Source organism: Amblyraja radiata, chromosome 24 (genome assembly GCF_010909765.2).
Source record: "Amblyraja radiata isolate CabotCenter1 chromosome 24, sAmbRad1.1.pri, whole genome shotgun sequence".
NCBI lineage: Eukaryota > Metazoa > Chordata > Chondrichthyes > Rajiformes > Rajidae > Amblyraja > Amblyraja radiata.
Genome location: NC_045979.1, coordinates 15,251,387 through 15,274,172, shown reverse-complemented (window position 1 = coordinate 15,274,172; position 22,786 = coordinate 15,251,387). Strand labels below are relative to the sequence as shown.

General features: G+C 44.1%; 1 protein-coding gene across 1 annotated transcript in view; it reads left to right on the top strand.

The window, feature by feature from the left end:
• Positions 1 to 642: 642 nt before the first annotated feature.
• The window catches only part of ptpn7 (protein tyrosine phosphatase non-receptor type 7), a 72,105-nt gene continuing 49,961 nt past the window's right edge, over positions 643 to 22,786 (top strand). The window contains exon 1 of the mRNA XM_033042480.1: positions 643 to 745. The gene's annotated coding sequence lies outside the window, so the exon portion shown is untranslated. The remainder of the gene's footprint in view (positions 746 to 22,786) is intronic.

The following is a 22,786-nucleotide window of genomic DNA, read 5'->3' as shown; positions in this document are numbered from 1 at the left end:
CTCCAAGCATAACCCATCCATTCCTTCCGCAGATGCTGCCTAACACTGAGTTATTCCACCACTTGTGTTTCACTATTTAATATGACTTTTGATTTGATATTTTAATTAGTTTGATAAAAAGATATGATTATTTGGAGAGCTTAGTTTAGTTTAGTTTAGTTTAGTTTAATTTAGAGATACAGCGCTGAAACAGGCCCTTCAGCCCACCAAGTCCATGCTGACCAATGATCCCCGTACACTAACACTATCTTACACACTTGGGACAATTTACAATTTTTACCGAAGCCAATTAATCTACAAACCTGGAGTCATTGGAGTGTGGGAGGATACTGGAGCACCCAGAGAAAAGCCAAGCAGTCACGGGGAGATTGTACAAATGCCTTATAGGCAGCACCCGAGTTTAGGATCAAACCCGGGTCTCAGTTGCTGTTTAAGGCAGCAATTCTACCACTTCACCACCATGCCATCCTAAGCTAAAAAATAAATTGATGCTTTGTTTTCTAAATCACATTTAACATTCTATAATCACCTTTATCGTCCCCTTATATATGACATTTTCAGCTTAAAACACGCTTTCTTTTTGACAGATTCAAGTTTTCTGTGGTTATGGTTGGTTTCAGGAAGTTAAATGCAGAATAAGGAAGTCACTCTCATGGCCATGGCCGTTACTTTCAGTTCGACAAGGTTTTAAAGGAATCTGATCAGCCACGACTGCACTGTATGAGATGATTCATGCAACTTACAGGTATGTAGATGATATCTCAGAGATGAGTGGCTTTCACCTACAAATAAAAGTTGATACTGTGATTACAAGTTTTGGAGGAGGAAGTCAGGAAATTAAAAAATACAGTAAACAATAGCTTTGTGTTCTCACTGCTGTCAAAATGTGAAATATCTTTGGATTTACAATGAGGGCCGCAGGTTAATTATAATTCTCTGTAGCAAGGAGATGTTTGGCAGATTGGAAGGAAGCGGAGGTGAAGTGATTGTGTGGGTGTGGGAATGAGGTTAAAAAGAAGGAAATTGATACCTTGTCAAGGAGCTTATACCAAAAAAAGATATAATTTCACCAGGTAATAGCAACTCTCTCACTCTCACTGAATTGCTCAGTAAATATGATAGTTACGCAGACTTTTGTGTCTAATGGAGACACAAAGAGACTGCAGATGCTGGGATCTGGACCCAAAAACAAACTAGTGGAGGAACTTAGCAGACCAAGCAGCATCTGTGGAAACAAATGACTATTTATTTTACTCCACAGATGTTGCTCAATCTGTTGGGTTCATGCAGTGGCTTGATTTTTTCTTTAGTTTAGTTGAGTTTATTGTCACGTGTACCGAGTTACAGTGAAAATGTTTTGTTGCATGCCAACCAGTCAGTGGAAAAACAATACATGATTACAATCGAGCCATCGAATCCTGCTTGGAGTGCATACTGTCGTTGTGTCCTTGGGCAAGACACTTCACCCACCTTTGCCTGTGTGTGAATGTGTGTGAGTGATTAGTGGTGGTCGGAGGGGCCGTAGGCGCAGATTAGCAGCCACGCTTCCGTCAGTCTGCCCCAGGGCAGCTGTGGCTACAGAAGTAGCTCACCACCACCGAGTGTGACTGAGGAATGTATGAATAATGCGATGTAAAGCACCTTGAATATTCTAGAAAGGCGCTATATAAATCCCATCCATTATTATTATTATCCACAGTGTACAGATACATGATAAAGGAAATAACGTGAATAACGTTCAGTGCAAGATAAAGTCCACTGATGTCCGATTAAAGATAGTCTGAGTGTCTCCAGTGAGGTAGATAGTAGCTCAGGACTGCTCTTTAGTTATTGGTAGGATGGTTTAGTTGCCTGATAACAGCTGGGAAGAAACTGTCCATAATTATAGAGCGGCGGACTGCAGGAGTGGGGCGCCGTTGTGTATGGCGGGGTGAGACTCCTCCTTGTTTATGCTGGTGGCCTTGCCGGAGATGTGTGAGGTGGAGATTGAATAAATGCAAGGGAGGTTGGTTTGTGGGATGGACTGAACTGTGTCCACAATTATCCGCAATTTCTTGTTGCCCATTTTCGAGTTCAATGTTTGTTCCAAGTGTTGCTGATATTTCCTCAGAAGATTTTATAAATAATTGTACTGAAGCAATCTCAGGCAAATGGGTCACCAATCCCCAGCTTTCTGTCTGCAAGCAGGAAAATAGTTTGTTCCCTTTGTTGAGATTTGATACTCTGCACTTTGCAGCTCTGTTCTATCACCTCAGGTGCTACTTAAAGTGCCTCAGTTAAATTTCAGGGAGCAATTTCAGGCACAGTAGCACAGCGGTAGATTTGCTGCCTTACAGCGCCAGAGACCTGGGTTCGATCCTGACTTTGGGTGCGGTCTCTACCATGTCCGTACGTTCTCGCTGTGACCACTAGGGCTTTCCCCAGGTGCTCCGGTTTCCTCCCAAATTCCAAAGACGTACAGGTTTGTATCTCTTGCTTCTTAAAGATTGTCTCCACTCCTTCTCCCCACCCCATCTCCCCCTTCTCTTCCCTTCACCCCCCTTCTCCCCCCTCTCCCCCTCTCTTTGAAAGGACTTAAGTGACCCTTCCCTTACACTGTGCTTTCACCGTCTTAATTACAGCGCCAACCTTCCTGTTCATCGTGGTGTGTGTCTGTATCGCATTGGCTTTGCACCATGTGAATTTCACTCAGACAGCACTCCTCCCGCCTGCCCTGCCCCCTGCCTGCATAACGGGCTGGTGAAGGAAGCGATGTGTGTATGTGTGCATGTGTTCCATTCTGACAGTCGCCATTCCAGTCGCCGTTCCAGTGGCCGGCAGTCCTGAAAAATCGCCTAAGTGGGACAGCCCCGTTAGTGTATAGGATGCGAAACTGGGATAACATAGGACTAGTGTACTGGTGATCATTGGTCGGCACGGTCTCTGTGGGCCAAAGGGCCTGTTTCCATTCTGTAATGAAACAAAACAAAATGAAACAAAACTATACTAAACTAAACTAAACTAAACTAAATATACCATATGTCTGTAAAGAACAACGAGTAGCAGGTGATAAACATCTCAACGTTCTATTTGCTTGACAGCCAACATCTCAGGCAACTTTGGGTTGTCGAAGCAAAATACTCTTGATTCATATCATGAGTTGACACCTGATTATAGTCGAGATGATTTGCTAGTTTCAGTCAATGTGTTAGCTGTTCTCATTCTCCATTTATTTGGCACATTTGGACTCCTGTGGGCCTCAGTTTCTCTACAATGGGCACGGGGGCATAGCGGTAGAATTGCTGCCTGGCAGCGCTTGCAGTGCCGGACACCCGGGTTCAATCCCAACTCCGGTTACTGTCTATACAGAGTTTGTACGTTCTCCTCTTGACCTGCGTGGGTTTTCTCCGAGATCTTCGGTTTCCTCCCACATTCCAAAGACATACAGGTTTTGTAGATTAATTGGCTTGATAAATGTAAAATTTGTCCCTGGTGAGTGTAGGATTGTGTTAATGTGCAGGGATTGCTTTTTGGCACGGAAGGGCCTGTTTCCACGCTGCATCTCTAAACTAAACTAAACCATGTCAAATTTTATTAGATAGAAGACAGCTGCTTGGCTTAGATTGCAAATCAGTTAATCAGGAAAGCTAAAATATGACCACAACAACCAAAATCAGTTTGATTTACTTTCTCCTGGCATTCTTTGGACATGACACTGACTGGCTGTACACTCAGATCACAGAATCCAAAGAGTTTTATTGAGACTTTTCATGTCTTAACAATGCTCCAAAGAGCTTAAAAGCAAATACTTTTGTAAAAAGATAATACATGCACAAATAGATTGGCCAAAAGGTCTTGTGGGAAGAGAACTCACGCATAATAATTGGTGACAAAAAGCAACAAAATAAATGATCGGATACTGGGTGAGGATCTGTTTAAGTCCCATTTTTTCCCAGGAGTCCTGTATAATTTCAGAAAGGTGCATTTAATCTTAAAGCAATCCTTTAGTCACTTTAGAGATACAGCGCGGAAACAGGCCCTTCAGCCCACCGAGTCCACGCCAATCAGTGATCACCCCGTACACTAATCTATACACACTAGGGACAAATTTTTTTACACTCACCAAAGTCAATTAACCTACAAGCCTGCACGTCTTTGGAGTGTGGGAGGAAGCTGGAGCACCTGGAGAAAACTCACACGCTCACAGGAGAACATACAAACTCCATACAGATAGTACCCGTAGTTAGGATTGAACTTGGGTCTCTGGCACTATAAGCCAGCAACCACTGTTCCGTCCCTAGGTCCTCTTGCAATATTGGTTAACATCCTACTTATCTTCCTTATTGCTTGCTGAATCAATATCTTTCAATGGTTTTACCATTTAAAAAACACATCGTTTTTCTGTCTATTCATCCAAAGTGGATTTTCCACATTTCTCCGCATTATACTGGGAAAATCGTTAGATGAAGCATGGTGAGAAAAAGTGCAGTTGGTCAAATATACTTCTTTTTAGTCCACTGTTTGTTCAATTCTCCATCCTAGCACCATTTGAGCTCTCTGTCTTTTGCCTCTTATACTGATGTATCGAACCCCAAAGTGAGAGGGGCAAAACTTAAAGATGATGTGCTGGGCATGTTTTTTTCACACAAGGAGTGGTGGTACCTGAAACACTGCCGGGGGGGGTAGTGAAGGCAGATACAATAGTAGTGTTTATGATGCTTTTAACTGGGTACATGGGTATGCAGAGATTGGAGGGATTTTCATTGTATGCTGGCAGATGAGATTAGCTTGTAAAATACAGATGCAAAAAGCTGGAGTAACTCAGCGGGTCAGACAGCATCTCTGGAGAAAAGGAATAGGTGACGTTTCGGGTCGAGACCCTTCTTCAAACTGAGTCTGCGGATAGGGAAATGAGAGATATGGTTAGTGATGTAGAGAGAAATAGAACAAATGAATGAAAGATATGCTGAAAAGTAACGATGATAAAGGAAACAGGCCATTGTTAGCCGTGTGCAAGGTAAAAATGAGTACAATGAGACTCAACAAGACAACTTTGAAGGTGGTACAACTTGGGTGGCGGAAGGATGGGGAGAAAGGGGATACTAGGGTTATGAAGTTAGAGAAACCAATGGTCATACTACTGGGTTGTAAGCTGCCCAAGCGAAATATGAGACTCTGTTCCTCCAGTTTGCGTTTGGCTTCCCTCTGGCATCATGTTCGGCACAGACATTGTGGGCTGAATGGCCTGTTCCTGTGCTGTACTGTTCTTTGTAAGCTCCAGGAAGAGTGCCTTATCTTCTGATTGTGTATGTTACAGTCCTTAATATTGAATTTCATGATTTCAGATAACCTGCTTTTCTAGTTTATTTCAGAACTGGTCAGTTTTGATCAACCTGTATCATTAATTCTATTTTTATGTAAACCAGCATTTGCAGTTCCTGTGTCCACGTGCATCGTTCAATTTCTCTTGGTCTTCTTTCCATTGTCGATATTCCCCTTGTTCACCCTGCCCCTCTGTCATCTCTACATCTTTAACCATCTTTGCTTTCTGTGTTTTTTCCCCCTCACCAGATGCTATGCAACAGTAGAGGGTGCTCTGTGCTGTAGGATTTCTCCAGAATAGTGCTGGTTCTATTTAGCTTTGGAAAAAAAAGACTAAATGTGGGGTGTGTCAAAAAATGTGAAGACACAGAAAATCTCTCCACGGGAGAGATTAATAAGAAATTCTCCTGTATTCACACTTTCAAGAACAAAATAATTATATTGTTGTCATCCACTATTAATTCTGCAAATCAGTATTTTTGGTTTCTGGAGAGCATTCATGAGACTTTTACTTTGAACTTTAGAGATATAGCACAGAAACAAGCCGACCAGCGATCACCTCGTACACTAACACTATCATATACACTAGGGACAACCTACAATTTTGATGAATCCAATTAACCTATAAAGTTGCATGTCTTTGGAGTGTGGGAGGAAACCAGAACACCCGGAGGAAACTCATATGGTCACAAGGAGAAAGTAAAAACTCAGTACAGACAGCACGCGTAGTTAGGATCAAACCCGGGTTTAGCACCCATTGTCAGGATCGAACCTGGGTCTTTGACGCCGTTAGGCAGCAACTCTACCGCTGCGCCACTGTGCCATACACAGTGCCCATCTGTGAGTGTCCTTCTGTGGTTGTCTTATTTTATTGAAAGGAATTGACATTTGATTATTGCTCATGGAAAAAGTGCCTATTCCGTGCGTGTTTAGGGATCAGTTACGGTAGTCAGGGGAGTGGTAAGTTCCTCCGGTCTGAGGTGGGAAATCTGGGAGCAATCACGTGTACCTGACGATGATGTCTGAATGAGGTAAGTCCAGTTGCAGCTCCTCTCAGACCACATGGATCAGTTGGTGCAGCAGTGGAGGAGTATGCAGGGGGCAAGGAGGGTTATAGATAATAGTTTCAGGGATACACAGATAGTAGATACATGGGTGACCATCAAGAGAGGCAGGCAGGGAGTGGTGTATGTCTCTCCTGTGGCTGTCTCCCTCTCAAACAAGTGTATCATTTTAGATACTATTGCGAGGCAGATAGCCTCTCAGGGGCACATAGATGCACCTGCAAGAATAGTGGCAGCGGGTGTAGTTCCTTACAACAGCAGGATAGGGCTAAGACTCAGTGATAGAGGCTTTTAGGCAGTCACGTGAATATGCAGGGAATAGACAAATATGGATCACATGCAGGCAGTTTGAGTTTGAGTTTAGTTTGTTGGCATGGTGGCATAGCAGTAGAGTTGCTGCCTTACAGCGCCTGAGACCTGACCGGGTGCTGTCTCTACGGAGTTTGTACATTCTTCCTGTGACCTGTGTGGGTTTTCTCCGGGAGCTCCGGTTACCTCCCACACTTCAAAGACGTACAGGTTTGTAGGTTAATTGGTTTGGTAAAATTGTAAAAATTGTTCCTCTTTTGTGTCGGATGGTGCTGGTGTGCAGGGATCGCTGATCAGTGTGGAATCGGTGGGCCAAAGGGCCTGTTTCTGCGCTATATCTCTAAAACCAAAACAAAAAAATAGCTTATAGTCACATGTACCGAGGTACAGTTAAAAACTTTTGGTGCATGCTCACCAGTCGGCGGAAAGACGAAAGATGATTACAATCGAGAAGGGATTAGTTTAATTTGGTATCATGTTCGATCCAGACATTGTGGTTCGAAAGGCTTGTTGCTATGTGGTGCCGTGCTATACTCTATGTTCTTAACTGATTGTGGTTGAATTTATCTTTGATCAAATTTTGAGTGGGTGGTGGAAAGTGTGCTCATATCAGACAGTTCCTGCTTTTCTTTGGAGTAGATGTTGAGAATTGTTATCACTTTAAAAAATGCTCATAGGGCCAGGAGCAAAAGTCGCACTTCATCTGCCCCAAGGTAAACATTTTTAAGTGATTATTCATGAGTGAGTCATATAAAATTTAAGGCCATCGAGGTCAAAGATCCTATAGCGGAGCGCCGCTATAAGATCTTTGATCGAGGTATCAGCACAGCACAGGCCTCTGTGTGAAAAGTTGTCCCTCAGTTTTGTATTAAATTTGCCCCTCTCACCTTAAACTTATGTCCTCTGGCTTTTAATTCGCCCTCCCTTGGGTAAAACACTCTGTGAATTCACCTTATCTATTCCCCACATGATTTTCTACCTCTATAAGATCAGCTGTCAACCTCCTTTGTACAAAGTCCTAGCCTGCCCAACCTCTCCTGATAGCTCAGCCCCTCAAGTCCTGGCAACATCCTCGTAAATCTTCCCTGCAATCTCTCCATCTTAATGACCTGTTAAGTTACTCTTTTCATCCACTTTAACCTCAAATTGATTTTGTTTTTTGTCTGATACAGGACATGAATAATCTGTTGATTAAAAGTTTCTTCCTGTTGGATAAGGTGCCCAGGCAACTATTTTGGAAACCCTAACCAAATGGTACCAGAATATTTTTTGAAAAACAAACATTTAATTACAATTCGAGGGCCTCCACTGCTAGCTTTGCCAAGAAGAGGGGATATGGGAACCATGCCATCTTTTCTGAATGCAAATACTAACCGCTTGGAGTTGAAATTAAAACAGAAAATACTTGAGGTGACAAAGTGGTGCAACGGTAGAGTTACCGCCTTACAGCGCCAGAGACCAGGGTTCAATCCTGAGTATGGATTCTGTCTGTACAGAGTTTGTATGTTCTCCCTGTATGGTTTCCTCCCACATTCCAAAGGCGTCCGGGTTTGTAGGTTAAATGGTTTCTGTAAACATTGTCCCTGATGTGCAGGATAGAACTAGTGCACGGGTGATTGCTGGTCAGTGCGGACTCAATGGGCTGAAGGGCCTGTTTGTACGCTATATCTCAGCACTAAACTAATGTACTCAGGCATCGACATACAATGACAGCCCTGTTTTTTTTCTCCATAGAGGCTGCCTGGTATGTTGAGTATCTTTTTTAAGAGTAGGAGTAAAGAGTAGGAGTAAACGGGTCCTTTTCACAATGGCAGGCAGTGACTAGTGGGGTACCGCAAGGCTCAGTGCTGGGACCCCAGCTATTTACAATATATATTAATGATCTGGATGAGGGAATTGAAGGCAATATCTCCAAGTTTGTGGATGACACTAAGCTGGGGGGCAGGGTTAGCTGTGAGGAGGATGCTAGGAGACTGCAAGGTGACTTGGATAGGCTGGGTGAGTGGGCAAATGTGTGGCTGATGCAGTATAATGTGGATAAATGTGAGGTTATCCATTTTGGTGGCAAAAACAGGAAAGCAGACTATTATCTAAATGGTGGCCGACTAGGAAAAGGGGAGATGCAGCGAGACCTGGGTGTCATGGTACACCAGTCATTGAAAGTTGGCATGCAGGTGCAGCAGGCAGTGAAGAAAGCGAATGGTATGTTAGCTTTCATAGCAAAAGGATTTGAGTATAGGAGCAGGGAGGTTCTACTGCAGTTGTACAGGGTCTTGGTGAGACCACACCTGGAGTATTGCGTACAGTTTTGGTCTCCAAATCTGAGGAAGGACATTATTGCCCTAGAGGGAGTGCAGAGAAGGTTCACCAGACTGATTCCTGGGATGTCAGGACTGTCTTATGAAGAAAAACTGGATAGACTTGGTTTATACTCTCTAGAATTTAGGAGATTGAGAGGGGATCTTATAGAAACTTATAAAATTCTTAAGGGGTTGGACAGGCTAAATGCAGGAAGATTGCTCCCGATGTTGGGGAAGTCCAGGACAAGGGGACCCAGCTTAAGGATAAGGGGGAAATCCTTTAAAACCGAGATGAGAAGAACTTTTTTCACACAGAGAGTGGTGAATCTCTGGAACTCTCTGCCACAGAGGGTAGTCGAGGCCAGTTCATTGGCTATATTTAAGAGGGAGTTAGATGTGGCCCTTGTGGCTAAGGGGATCAGAGGGTATGGAGAGAAGGCAGGTACGGGATACTGAGTTGGATGATCAGCCATGATCATATTGAATGGCGGTGCAGGCTCGAAGAGCCGAATGGCCTACTCCTGCACCTAATTTCTATGTTTCTATGTTTCTATCTTCACCATTTCTTGTTTTTATTCGGTCATCTGCGGAACTTTTCTTTTAAGAATCGAGAAGTTGTTCAGCGTGAGCCACATGCTGTTTAAAAATAAAATATGATTTACTTAAAACTGCATGGAATGGGCAGCACAACATAAGCCCTTTGGTCCAACTGGTGCTTGCTTACAATTATGTGTCACGTGATTATCCTCCCACATTGCTTTATCTAACTCCATCTACACACCAGCTACTTCCTCCTCTCTGTTTATTTCATGTCCACTGAAATTGATCAGTGCTACTTGCCTTACGTGAACTTGTCGACTCAAGGAATCAAGTACTATCCGTAATGAACCCCCAAGTCCAGAAATCACTGCCCACTTTATTAACTTATTGAAGTTTAATTATTTTTGTATAATGCGTCTTTGAAACAAAGAACTGCAGATGCTGGTTTATGCCAAAGATAGACACAAAGTGCTTAATGGGTCAGGTAACATCTCTGGATAAAAAGCAAAGGTGACGATTCAGGTCACGACCCTTCTTTAGACTCAAGTTTGAAAAAGGGTCCTGATCTGAAACGTCACCCATTCTTTTTCTCCAGAGATGCTGACTGGCCCGCTGTGGACAACCCACTTGCCTCTATCAGAGAGTCATACACCATGGAAACAGGCCCTTCAGCCCAACTTGACCACACTGACCAACATGCCCATCTTCACTAGTCCCACATGCTTGCATTTGACCCATAACCCTCTAAACCTGTCCAGTCCATGTACCTGTCTAAATGTTTCTTAAACACTGCGATCCCTCAACTTCCTCCTCCAGCAGCTCGTTCCTTACACCCACCACCCTTTGTGTGAAAATTTTTTCCCTCAGATTTCTTTTAAATCTTTCCCCCCTCACCTTAAACCTAAGTCCTCTGGTTCTCGATCCCTTAACTCTTGGCAAGAGACACTGTGCGTCTACCCAATCTATTCCTCTCATGATTTTATACCTCTGTAGGATCACCCCTCATCCTCCAGCACTCCAAGGAATAGAATCCTGGTCTGCTCAACCTCTCCCTGCAGCTCAGGCCCTCGAGACAAGTTCAAGTTCAAGTTCAAGTGAGTTTATTGTCATGTGTCCCTGTATAGGACAATGAAATTCTTGCTTTGCTTAAGCACACAGAAAATAGTAGGCATTTACTACAAAACAGATAAATGTGTCCATATATCATGATATAAATATATACACACATGAATAAATAAACTGGTAAAGTGCAAATAACAGAAAGTGGTTATTAATAATCAGAGTTTTGTCCGAGCCAGGTTTAATAGCCTGATGGCTGTGGGGAAGTAGCTATTCCTGAACCTGGTTGTTGCAGTCTTCAGGCTCCTGTACCTTCTACCTGAAGGTAGCAGGGAGATGAGTGTGTGGCCAGGATGGTGTGGGTCTTTGATGATACTGCCAGCCTTTTTGAGGCAGCGACTGCGATAAATCCCCTCGATGGAAGGAAGGTCAGAGCCGATGATGGACTGGGCAGTGTTTACTACTTTTTGTAGTCTTTTCCTCTCCAGGGCGCTCAAATTGCCGAACCAAGCCACGATGCAACCGGTCAGTATGCTCCCGACTGTGCACCTGTAGAAGTTAGAGAGAGTCTTCCTTGACAATCCGACTCTCCGTAATCTTCTCAGGAAGTAGAGGCGTGATGAGCTTTTTTGATAATTGCGTTAGTGTTCTCGGACCAGGAAAGATCTTCAGAGGCCAGGAAAGATCTTCAGACCCGGCAACATCCTCGAAATCTTCTCCGCATCCTTTCCGTGGCAACACCTCTATGTTTGAATACGTTTTCAAACTCACTAAGGGAAAGCTATAACTAAGTTTCCAGGTAAATTATCACATCACGTGCCTTGAGAATTTAACAGTTATCGGTTTCCTTTCACAGGCGGTGTAAGTATATCAGATTTTATTCCAACGGATGTAATATAGTGAGGCTTTTTAGTAAATAATAATCACATTTTTATATATTTTACAAAAAGATTTGGAAATATGTTCAAGAAAATTTAGTTTCCTACGGCTCGCCTGCAATCTGTCAGTCTTTTTCCTTTTTCTTTGTCTTGCGCGGAGTATGTTTTTGGTTTATTTTCAGTTGTGTATATGTGGGGGGGGGGGAAACTTTTTTATCTCTTCCTTGACCTTTTCCTTGTCGTGTCTCCGTTTTGCTCGGGCCTAACATCGTGGAGCTGGCGGCCTCCAACCGGAATCAACCTGAGGGCTCCAGTCGTAGAGCCTGCGGACTTACCATCACGGAGCTGGCTGACTTCGGAGGCTGTGGTGGCACTGCGGCTGCGACCCGACTTCGGAGCTTCAGAGGCTTCGGCCACAGGCCCTGTGGACGGTAAAATCGGGAGCTCGCAGGTCCCTGGTAGGAGACCGATTTTCGGGAGCTCCCGCAACGGCAACTTCACCCGCCCCGAATTGCGGGGTTTGAATCGGCCCGTCACAGGGCCTTACATCGCCCGGCGCGGCTTAATTGGCCGCGGGACTTACCATCGCCCGCCGGGGGCTTTAACATCAAGAGCCTCAATCACCTCGACGCAGAAGTTTGACTGCCTGGCCGCGGGAGAAGAACAGAGAAGAGATAAGACTTTTGCCTTCCATCACAGTGAGGAGGTGTTTGGAGATTCACTGTGATGGATGTCTGTGTGGAACTGTGTTAATTGTGTGGGTTTTTCTTTGCTGTATTGACTGCAGGGAACGAAATTTCATTCAAACCTTTGTTAGTTTGAATGACAATAAAGGCATTCTAATTCTAATACCAGAGATGGGCACATAGTGCTGGAGTAACTCAACAGGACATGTAGCGTCTCTGGAGAAAAAGGATGGGTGACATTTCGGTTCAGGTAAATGAAACATTTGAAGAAGGGTCTCGACCCGAAACGTCACCCATTCTTTCTCTTCAGAGATGCTGCCTGTTACTCCAGCATTTTGTGTCTATCTTCGGTGTAAACCAGCATCTGCAGTTCCTTCCTTCACAATACTTTTGATGAACTTAGTTCAGAGAATGTATCTTAGTTAGGCAATTTAGAAAGGATAGCTTAATCTGACTTTTCACCCCATTCAGGTTTTGGTCACCATTTTCCGGGCAAAAGTCCCACTAATTAGTGCAAGCCTCGTTTCATTTCACAATGCCATATTGTGTGCTCTGCGTAGGCGATTGCAAATTCTTGATGATACCAAGGGGAAAAGTTCAATCTTATGCCTGTGTAGGCTTCCAAAGGCGTGGACTCAAATGCAAAAATCATGAAGAAATGAACAACATAACAAAACGTGACCTAAATGTTAGCTAAATTTAACTGAATAAAAATAATTACTGGAGGAATTCAGCGGGTCAGTCAACATCTGTGGCGGGAACTAGTCATACGGTGTTTCAGGCCAGGAGCCTTCCTCAGACTGAGGACCGAGCACTATAAAGAAGAGCTCTGACCTGAATCATCTGCCTATTTCCCCCACAGATGCTGCCTGACCCATTGAGTTCCTCCAGCAGTTTGCTTATTGTTTGCTCGAGATTCTAGCATCTGCAGTCTCCTGTGCCTTCAAATTTCACTCTGCTCCGGATCTTAATTTGACTTTAGGCTTTACTTAAGACTTTAGACTTTAGAGATACAGCACGGAAGCAGCCCACTAAGTCCGCGCCGACCAGCGATCACCCCGGATAACATTATCATACACACTAAGGATAATTTTTTTTTACCAAATTCAATTAATTGCCAAACCTATATATCTTTGTAGTTTGGAAGGAAACCGGAGCACCCAGAGAAAACCCGCGCAGTCCTAGGGAGAACATACAAACTCTGTACAGACAGCACCCGTACTCAGGACTGAACCCAGGACTCTGCACCATTGTGACTTTCTATGCAATATTTGGAGCTGAGGTTCTACATGTACTAAACAGTGAGAGAGATTTCAAACCATTGAGATGCTTCATGCATGTTTATTTTCATGGTTCAAGACTTCTGAATCAGCTGGATTACAAGGACACCACCAGTAAAGACCTGGGTTAGATCCTGACCTCAGGTGCGGTCTGTGTGGACTATGAGCGTTCACTCTGTGACCTCGTGGGTTTCCTCTGGGTGCTCTGGTTTTCTCTCACATCCCGAAGACGTGCGGGTTTGTTGGTTAATTGGCCACATAAAATGACCCTAGCATGCAGGAAGTGGATGAGAAAGTGGGACAACATAGAACTAGTGTGAATGGGTGATCGATTGTTAGTGTGGGATTCGGTGGACTTATCTCTGAAACAAAACATTTAATTGGAAGTACAAGAAATTCAGGGAAACATGCTATAGTCATTGTACAAATATATAGATACATAGATGCATGGACAATAGGTGCAGGAGTAGGCCATTCGGCCCTTCGAGCCAGCACCGCCATTCAATGTGATCATGGCTGATCATCCACAATCAGTACCACGTTCCTGCCTTCTTCCCTTACCCCTTGATTCCGCTAGCCCTAAGAGCTCTATCTAACTCTGTTTTGAATGCATCCAATGAATCGGCCTCAGTCTTTCCAATCTTTCCTCATATGACGGGACTTAACCTTGTGAACCTACGCTGCACTCCCTCAATAGCAAGAATGTCCGACCTCAAATTAGGAGACCAAAACTGCACACAATACTCCAGGTGTGGACCCTGCACAACTGCAGAAGGACCTCTTTGCTCCGATGCTCAAATCCATTCGTTATGAAGGCCAACATTGCATCAGCTTTCTTCACTGCCTGTTGTACCTGCATGCTCACTTTCAGTGACTAATGTACAAACACACCCAGGTCTCATTGTACTTCCTCTTTTCCTATTCTGACATCATTCAGATAATAATCTGCCTTCCCGTTCTTGCCTCCAAAGTGGATAACCTCACATTTATCCACATTATACTGCATCTGCCATGCATCTGCCCATTCACCCAACCTGTCCAAGATACTCTGCATCTTCATAGCATCCTCTTCACAGTTCACACTGCCACCCAGCTTTGAGTCATCTGCAAATTTGCTAATGTTACTTTTAATTCCTTCATCTAAATCATCAATGTATATTATAAATAGCTGCGGTCCCAGCACTGAGCTTTGCGGCACCCCACTAGTCACTGCCTGCCATTCTGAAAGAGACCCGATAATCCCTACTCTTTGTTTCCCGTCTGCCAACCATTTTTCTATCCATGTCAATACTCTACCCCCAATACCATGTGCCCTAATTTTCCCCACTGATCTCCTGTGATCTCTAAAAGTTCCCCAATCCTCTGGCTTCCCGCTCATCTTTGCTATGTTATACGTCTTCTCTTTTATTTTTATACTGTCATTGACTTCCCTTGTCAGCCACGGTCGCCTCTTACTCCCCTTAGAATCTTTCTTACTCTGGAATCAAATGATCCTGCATCACCTGGATTATTCCCAGAAACACCTGCCATTGCTGTTCCACCGTCGTCCCCACTATGGTCCATTTCCAGTCAACTTTGGCCAGCTCCTCCCTCATACCAACATAGTCCCCTTTGTTCTACTACAATACCGACACTTCTGATTTTATCTTCTCCCCCTCAATTTACAGATTAAAATTTATCATATTATGGTCACTACCTCCTAATGGTTCATTTACCTTGAGTTCCCTTATCAAATCCGGTTCATTATACAACACAAAATCCAGAATTGCCTTCTCCCTGGTAGGCTCCAGTCGTTGTGGCTATCCCTCAAGGTCGAGGATGATGGTCTACGTTCCATTGTAATATGTGCTGCTCACAGAACGAAGACTTCTGTGCGTGTGTTTGTTTAACGTGTACTTGATGTTGCACTCCAAGAAGCACACGGTCCTTCACAAATCAATCAACTAATTCCAATGACATGGGAACCAAGACAATTGCAGCTGATAGATCTGTTGCAGCCTTTATCCGTTGAGCCGTTGAGTTCAAGATAACCTTGTCTGCCTGGCCCGCCGTTGAGGTGTTGTAGGTTGGATCGTTCTTAGTCTGGATCCTCATCCTCGACCTTACTGCCATGGGTGGCCCTACCAGAAGCTGGTGCTTCCGACGGCATCACTCTCGGAATCATGGGGTCATGCCAGTCTCTTCACCACGACAAGGTAAACGATCCGAAGAGGTAGGCTCCAGTACAAGCTGCTCTAAGAATCCATCTCGGAGGCACTCTACAAACTCCCTTTCTTGAGGTCCAGTACCAACCTGATTTTCCCACTCTACCTGCATGTTTCGCCTTCCATCACAGTGAGGAATGTGGAGGAGCCACTGTGGTGGATGTTTATGTTTAAATGTATTTTGTGTGTCTTGTTGCTTTTTATTGGTATGACTGTATGGCAAATCAAATTACTCGTATGTTGCAAAACATACTTGGCTAATAAAGTATGAGTATGATTATGATGTTGAAACCTCCCATAACCACCGTAGCTTTGTTAACTTTGTTACGTGCTAATTTTAACTCCTGATGCAACTTGCACCCTATCTCCATGCTACTGTTTGGGGGCCTGTTGATAACTCCCATTAGAATATTTTTACCCTTGCAATTTCTCAGTTCTATCCACAATGACTCTATATCTTCTGATTCAATGTCACCCTCACAAGAGACTGAATTTCATTCCGTATCAACAGAGCCACTCCACCCCCTCTGGACCACATGTCTGGACCAATAACCAAGCAGGAGAACAAAACAATATTACTTGACCAGGAATGTGGAAGAAAGTTGAAGAAAATAATTGCAGGAATAAGTCACCTGAATGCCCTGCCATTCAGAAATCATGCTCAATCTGCCTGAAGTCTCTACTCCTATTCTGCATCAGTTCCCCAGAACCCGATTTCATAAATCGATCTGAACAGTCTGAAGAAGGGTCTCGATTCAAAACGTCAGCTATTCCTTTTCTCCATAGATGTTGCCTGACCCGCTGAGTTACTACAGGTTTTTGTGTCTATCTTCGGTGTGAACCAGCCCCTGCAGTTCTTTCCAGTATGTAAAGTGGTCTACTTTCTCTTTAAATACCTCCAGTGTAGAGAATTCTCAAAATTCATCACCATCTATGAGATGAATTTCCTTCCAAGCATGTGTGTTGAATGAAAAACTAGACACTATCTGCTGGAGTAACACAACAGATTAGACAATATCTCTGGAGAACATGGTTAGGTGACATTTCTATCTGGGACCCTTCTTCAGACTGGAGAAGTTGTCCTAACCTGAAACATCTCCGACCCATGCTCTCCAGAGATGCTGCCTGTTCTAATGATCAACTCAAGCACTCTGTCGTTTTTGTAAACCTGCATCTGCTGTTCCTTGTGTCTACATGTTTCAAATGAGCTTGCTCTTCTCCTGTAATCGTGATTTCTTATTCAAGACTCGTAAGTGGAAACACAGTAATATATCCTGCCAAGCCTCTTTAGGATCTCATATGTTTCTTTAAACCTCGAAGAATACAGATCCATTTTCTTTAGCCATTCATGATGGGATAACTTTCTTACTGTCTCTATTTCTAAACTCCTTGTAATAAAATGCAGTGACATTTGTCTTCCTAACTAATTGCCGCACCTGCCTGCTAATTGGTGATTCATGCACAAATGCCCCTTGGTTCAACTATATTCCTAGATTCAACGATATTCAGTTCAAATGCAATATCTCTCCATTTAGATAACTGTCTGCCTTTTGATTCCTTTTTACCAAAATGTACCATCTCACACTTTCCTACACTAAGCTCCATTTTCCAAGTTTTCACCGGCTTATTCAACTGACCTTTTGCTGAATTCATTGCTCATGCCTCCTACCCATTTTTCTATCATTGGCCAAATTGAATACTTGGATACTTGCCCTCATCTCCCTCCTCCTAATAATTAATCTAGATAGCAAATAACTGAAGACCAAGAACGGATCCAAAAACATGGCCTCATTTATGACACTGCCTTTCGTGATGTAAAAACTGCCTCATATTTTGTTGTAATTAGTGTAAATTAACTAAATCTTGCTCAAAGAACATTAAGATAATTGTGATATACAACATGTATGCATGAGCATACATGTCTATGCATGAACATTTGTGCATATTCCATTCTTTTGATTTGACTTGACATTAATTGGGTTACTTGAGCTTCTTGCACTTTGTGAGAGGAATACACAGTTGAGATGGAAAGAGTGATCAGACATGATTGAATGGTAGAGTAGATTTGATGGGCCGAATGCCCTACTTCTGCTCCAAGAACTTATGAACTTATCAAAACTAGTCACTGATAATTAATATTAACTTGTTACATGCTTCCAACTTGATAAAAAAGATTCATTTATTCCAACTCTTTTTTTCTATGGGAGTAGTTTAGCTCCATATGGGGCAAGCTTAGATGGAGCATCTTGGCTAGCAAGGATGACTTGAGCAAAGGACCTGTTCCTGTGCTACAGTATATGACTCTATAACTTCCTATGACTCTTTAATGTGATAACCAGTCTTCACCGTCTTCAATCCAATTCATCACACTTCCCCCACTACCACAATTTCCAATGTGGTAAACAAACTTTTTATGTGGCACTTTGTCAAGGGCCTAAAATGGCTCGGCTTCTCTCTGAGCTTCAAGGCTTCACACTAACGTCTGTGACATGGGTTTATCATCTGTGTAAAGTCAAGACCGCTCAGCAGATAGGGTGACTCTGATTAGCTGTCAGCGCATTATTTCAGTTTAGTTTAGTGTTGTTTATTGTCACGTGTACTGAGGTACAGGGAAAAGCTTTTGTTGTTTACTAAACAATCAATGGAAAGACAATCCATGACTAAATCAAGCTATTCACAGTGCACAGTTATATGATAAGGGCCCAAGGTAGAGCAAGTAAAGTCCAATCAAAGATAATCCGATAGTATTCAAAAGGGAACTGCAGATGCTGGAATATCGAAGGTACACAAAATTGCTGGGGAAACTCAGCGGGTGCAGCAGCATCTATGGAGCGAAGGAAATAGGCGACGTTTCGGGCCAAAACCCTTCCTCAGACTGATGGGGGGTGGGAGAAAGAAGGAAAAGGGGAGGAGGGGGAGGAGCCCGAGGGCGGGCGGATGGGAGGGTGGGAGGAGACAGCTAGAGGGTTAAGGAAGGGGAGGAGACAGCAGGGGCTAGCAAAATTGGGAGAATTCAATGTTAATGCCATAAGGACGCAAGGTCCCCAGACGGAATATGAGGTGCTGTTCCTCCAATTTCCGCTGTTGCTCACTCTGGCAATGGAGGAGACCCAGGACAGAGAGGTCGGATTGGGAATGGGAGGGGGAGTTGAAGTGCTGAGCCACCGGGAGTTCAGGTAGGTTTTTGCGGACTGAGCGGAGGTGTTCGGCGAAACGATCGCCCAACCTACGCTTGGTCTCCCCGATGTAAATCAGCTGACATCTAGAGCAGCGGATGCAGTAGATGAGGTTGGAGGAGATACAGGTGAACCTTTGTCGCACCTGGAACGACTGCTTGGGTCCTTGAATGGAGTCGAGGGGGGAGGTGAAGGGACAGGTGTTGCATTTCTTGCGGTTGCAACGGAAAGTGCCCGGGGAGGGGGTGGTGCGGGGGGGAAGGGAAGAATTGACGAGGGAGTTGCGGAGGGAGCGGTCTTTGCGGAAGGCAGACATGGGGGGAGATGGGAAGATGTGGCGAGTGGTGGGGTCACGTTGGCGGTGGCGGAAATGGCGGAGGATTATGTGTTGTATTTGGCGGCTAGTGGGGTGAAAGGTGAGGACCAGAAGGACCACCTTTCACCCCACTAGCCGCCAAATACAACACATAATCCTCCGCCATTTCCGCCACCTCCAACGTGACCCCACCACTCGCCACATCTTCCCATCTCCCCCCATGTCTGCCTTCCGCAAAGACCGCTCCCTCCGCAACTCCCTCGTCAATTCTTCCCTTCCCCCCCGCACCACCCCCCCCCCGGGCACTTTCCGTTGCAACCGCAAAAAATGCAACACCTGTCCCTTGACCTCCCCCCTCGACTCCATTCAAGGACCCAAGCAGTCGTTCCAGGTGCGACAAAGGTTCACCTGTATCTCCTCCAACCTCATCTACTGCATCCGCTGCTCTAGATGTCAGCTGATTTACATCGGGGAGACCAAGCGTAGGTTGGGCGATCGTTTCGCCGAACACCTCCGCTCAGTCCGCAAAAACCTACCTGAACTCCCGGTGGCTCAGCACTTCAACTCCCCCTCCCATTCCCAATCCGACCTCTCTGTCCTGGGTCTCCTCCATTGCCAGAGTGAGCAACAGCGGAAATTGGAGGAACAGCACCTCATATTCCGTCTGGGGACCTTGCGTCCTTATGGCATTAACATTGAATTCTCCCAATTTTGCTAGCCCCTGCTGTCTCCTCCCCTTCCTTAACCCTCTAGCTGTCTCCTCCCATCCTCCCATCCGCCCGCCCTCGGGCTCCTCCCCCTCCTCCCCTTTTCCTTCTTTCTCCCACCCCCCATCAGTCTGAGGAAGGGTTTCGGCCCAAAACGTCGCCTATTTCCTTCGCTCCATAGATGCTGCTGCACCCGCTGAGTTTCCCCAGCAATTTTGTGTAGTCCGATAGTAGTTCAGTACTGCTCTCTGGTTGCGGAAGGATGGCTCAGTTGCCTGTTAACAGCTGGGAAGAAACTGTCCCTGAATTTGAAGGTGTGATTTTCACACTTATATACCTTTTGCCTGATGGGGGAGGGGAGGAGTGGGCAGGGTGCGACTCACCCTTGATTAAGATACTGGCCAAGGCAGTGTGAGGCATAAATGGAGACAATGGAACAAAAAGAAGGAAATGAACCAGATTCCCACCAAATCGGATCCTTATCTGATAAGGAATTTTGGCATTGATTTGGAGAGTTTATTGTAAGAGAAACAAGATTGTGGCCACTGTTTAATATTGAACATTTGCCCATTTAAGTCAGAAAGAAGGCAATATTCTTTCTCTCAGTGTGTTGTAAATATTTGGGACTCCCTTTCTCAATGGGCATGATGGAAAGGTCTGATAGCTCCTACTTGACGTACGGGTTTCCAAGTTAATTCTAGGTTAATTGCCCAAATTGTTGGGGAAACAAGTGATTTAATTGGTAGATTGAAACCAATAAGCATTGATTACAGATATTGCAAAATTATAGATATTTTGTTCCTTTGCAGGAGGAATAAATCAACTAATTCCATAATCAACTAATCAATTATGGGCAACTTTCTCAGTAGTTCACTTCGAGCCAATGTGCAATTAGTTCACATTTGATCATGACTTTTCAAATTTCTTTGCAGAAGAGTGTTTGCTGTGAGAATATGTTCCTCAACAGAACAGATTTAGCATTAACACAATCAAAAAGACCATGCAAGATTAATTTTCTCAAACCAAAATCATGATAGAAAGCAAATGGATTTAAATTAAGTACGTTTTAAATCACTGGAATATTTGTTAATGAAGGATTCGAGGGTCTGAGCTATAGGCAGAGGCTGGGACTATTCCTTGGAGGATGAGGGATGATCTTATAGAGGTCTATAAAAACATCAGAGGAATAGATCAAGTAGGTGCACAGAGTCTCTTGCCCAGAGTAGGGGAATTGAAAACCAGAGGACATAGGTTTAAGGTGAAGGGGAAAAGATTTAATTGGAATCTGAGGGGTAACGTTTTCACACAAAGGGAGTTGGGTGTATGGAACGAGCTGTCAGAGGAGGTAGTTGAGGCAGGGACTATTGTAATGTTTAAGAAATAATTAGACAGCTACATGGATTGGACAGTATTAGAGGGAGATGGGCCAAACGCAGGGAGGTGGGAATAGTGTAGATGGGACATGTTGGCCAGTGTGGGCAAGTTGGACCGAAGGGCCTGTTTCCACACTGTATGGTTCAATGACTCTGTGACTCTGTGAAGAATGCATTAAGCCAAATAGCTCAAACTCTACTGACCAGATTCAGATCATTTCAAGTGTATTTCGAGGAAATTGGGCCAAATGGCAGTCTGTCACATTCAGGGACAGTCCAGTTTCCAATGTCTTTGGCAAGCTATGGATGGGAACAGCTCTTTAATCTCACAACTTGTCTTTGAAAGATTGGTTTGGCCTCACTGTGACATAACACACCATACATAGCTCTGCATTCTGTAAGGGGTTGGAATGTTGATGAATTCTCACCCTGCACCACAATGTATTGTACAACTAGCAAGGTCATGGGAATCTGGTGTATGATTCATTCACCCTTAACCTAACCCAGACTCCCAGGCCCATCGCAACATTTAGTCATACCGTGACTTATATAACCATTATATTTACATTCTTTGCTCCAGTAATTTACTCTTTCCCTCTTTGTAGAAGAAAACTATAACTGTGGCTCCAAAATAATGCCCCAACTCAGCTAGGCAACAATCCAGGCTAACATTGCTTGTTCTATAGGTGTGGCATGTGCTGAAAATTGAATGAACCATCCCTTCCTGCAAGGCAGGATTGCAATGTATAATATATTTTATTTTGCATATTTTAATACTAAATTTAAATTCAGGGCTACACACTGACAGCATACTGGTGCAGCTGGTAGAGCTCCCTCACAGCGCCAGTGACCCAAGTTCGATCCTGACCTCTGGTGCTGTCTGCGTGGAGTTTACACATTCTTCTTGGGTTTCCCCCAGGTGCTCTGGTTTCTTCCCACATCCCAATGATGTGTGAAGTTGTAGCTTAATTGGCCTCTGTAAAATCACCCCCAGTGTGTAGGTAGTGGAGGTGCAAATCGAATCAGTTGTAAGGAATGCAAATGCAATGCTAGCATTTTATTTTGAGAGGACTAGAATATAAATACAGGGATGTAATGCTGAGGCTTTATAAGGCACTGGAGAGACTGCATTGGGCCCAGCTTAATACTGACTTTTTCCCTAACATGAATCAGAGAACAGTAGTGTCAAGGCCCTGAGAGGCAGTCAGCACTTTAGTTAGTGCTTGCAAAAAAAACGGAAAAAAAACAAGAAGTCCTCTTCTTCGGTTAGTTTAACAAGCTTTTTCAGTATTGCAGGATTTACTGTTCTTAGCTTCATCACAGTCATGATCATACCAAGTTAAATACCAGCAATTACATCTGATCGGCACTGAATCTTCACAATCCCAAGGCCATTATTCCACAATGGATCAAACTTGTTTGCTCAGTAGCAGCAAAACAAAACTTTGCAAAAAGTTTTTTGATTCAAATTATTAACAGCGTGGTTAAACACTTCCACTCTGTCAGTGAAACGGAAGGAAGGGTTCCTACACTCTCAAACGAGGCAGAGAGTTGATGGGGAAACAACAAAGTTCATTTAGGTCAACTGTACTT